We start from the raw sequence: 2,694 nt of genomic DNA on the forward strand, positions 1-2,694 counted from the left end.
GGCAAGAACGTCCAGGGCTCCCACCATACGGAAGACACACCAACACACACACACACACCACACACACACCACACAATTTTATATATATATATAATATAATATAATATTATAATATATAAAATTAAAAACATATACAATCTATCTATCTATTACATATATAATATTTTGTCTCCTTCCTCTCTCTCTTCTCTCTCTCTCTCTCTCTCTCTCTCTCTTCTCCTCTCCTTTTCTCCCCTCCTCTCTCTCATAATATATATATATATATATATATAAAATATATATAAATTAAAATATATTACCGCATATTTATATACACACATACATATATACATATATATCCATCTTTATAAATAGATAGTAAAGTATAGAAGGATACATATACATACATACATTCACGAACACACAAAGTGGCGTGTGATGTATATAATTAATACATACTAAAATAATATATTATAATATAATATATATATATATATAAAATTTTATATATTATATATATTGCAAAACACAAACACACACATACACCAATATTTTTAATGCTACTGCGTACATACAGTGGGGGAGTGTAAAATAATGTATGATGATGTGATGATATGAGATGATGAGACAATGAGATTTTTGGGGAGAGTTTAGAAGAAAAACGATAATAGCAATAGCAACAACAATAATCATAACCGTAATGATAATACCAAGAGTGATAAAACAGATAAAACAGTTTTCTCTCACTCTCAATAATGCCCTGCGTTTTTTTTTTCTTTTTTTTTACGAATACATGAAAATCATCTAACCTTACTATCCCCGCAACCCCTCGCTGCCTCCACCCCCACCCGTGTCACCCAGCAAATCCCCCCACAGAGGAGGCTTGACCTTTTGGATACTTAAAAAAAAAAAAAAAAAAAAAAAGCCGTCTTATTGCACTTAAAAGTAATCGAGCCAACAGTGTTGGAAGAGGTTTAAATTTTCCTTTTTTGCTTTTTTGCGCTTTCGTGTTTTATCTTACTTTTTTTTTCAAATACATATGGTGTTAACCCGGGCTAGAAAACTTTTTAAAAATCAAGCACACAGGACTTTACAAGATAACTGTTTCCTGTTTATCTAAAGCGTTCGCGTAAATTTCTGGGCAAAGTGAGGATTTAAAACTTTAAAGGTTTTCTAAAAAAGCATACAAATTTTTTATGTACCAAAAAGCAGGGATCCCCGATTAATTTGGGTTTTTGGATTTTTAAACATATATCCCGGGCTGGCAGACACCACGGGTCTATAAATCCCTAAGTATTAATTTTAAAGGGTATTTCAAATCTGCGCTAAACGTCAGTTTTTCAAAGTTTTTTTTTTCTGAATGGCAGCCGGCAATAAAGGGGTTAATGAAAAGCGGTATTAAAGTATAAAATAAAACTTCAAGCAGGTTATTAGTGTCACTGATGAAAATCGAAGTTTTTTGTTGACATAATATGTTTATTACATTAACATGCCGCCCCCAAAACTCCACCGTACCATACGCCACACAACACACACAACACACCCACCAAACCCCACCCACCCCACCCACACACACACACACACACACACACACACACCACACCCCACCAACCCCCCACACACAACACACTCACACACAAATTATATATTAAAATATATATAATTATTTTATAATAATTTTTATATTATGTATATATTATTTAAAATATAAATTTTATATATATTATATAATATATATAATATATTACATATTTATTAATATATATTTTTTTTTAACGGTAGGTTTATATTTGAGCCGCCGTGGTAAAACAAATATTTTCATGTTGTGATGCTCTTGGGGTGAGTAGTGGAGGGTCCCCATTCCTTTTCCCCGGGAAGGGGCCGGGGTCCCTTTTTTAGGGAATCATTTTCCCCTTTTTATCGGCTTGGGATCAGCACTGCCTTGGGGCCCCACAACCCCATACACATACACACACCACACACAACACACACACCTACACAATAAACACCACACACACACACACCCAAATATATATATAAATTTATTATATTAAAAATATATTTTTTAAAAAAATTTTTTAATAATATATATATATGTTATATATGCTATTAATATATTATTATATATAAATTAAATAATAATATAAAAATATATATATATATATATATATATAGTATGTAGGGATTATATTATTGAAAATTTATATTATTATAATAATATAATAATATATATTAAAATAAATTTATATATATATAATATATATATATATGCGTGTGTGTGTTTGTGTGTGTGTTTGCACAAGCGAGATCTTCATTTCAGGGATTTTAATTTTCATGCAGCTTAGATAAATGAATGTGCCCATTACTTTCCTATAGATGTTGTTGTATTATCCTTAAATGCCATCTATCTGTCTACGTGTACAATTTTGGGCTATGGTCGACAGATCTTTTTCAAAACCCAGTTAGGCCCCTTTTGGAAATTTGGGAAAACCGAAAAAATACTAACTGGATTTTTACTAAATGGTTTAATTGGTTTATTCCAAATTAATATGTATTGATTTTTTTTTATTTACAGGGATACCATGGTTGATTCCATCGAAAGCCTTGCTTAGATCACACAAAGTAAGCCAGTTTATTTTGTTGTCTATAATATTGTACGATTTACATATATCTTGTAATAATTCGTTTTCCCTTGCACGTCCTTTTCCCTTTTTG

This window comes from Penaeus monodon, chromosome 14 (assembly GCF_015228065.2).
Source record: "Penaeus monodon isolate SGIC_2016 chromosome 14, NSTDA_Pmon_1, whole genome shotgun sequence".
Lineage (NCBI taxonomy): Eukaryota > Metazoa > Arthropoda > Malacostraca > Decapoda > Penaeidae > Penaeus > Penaeus monodon.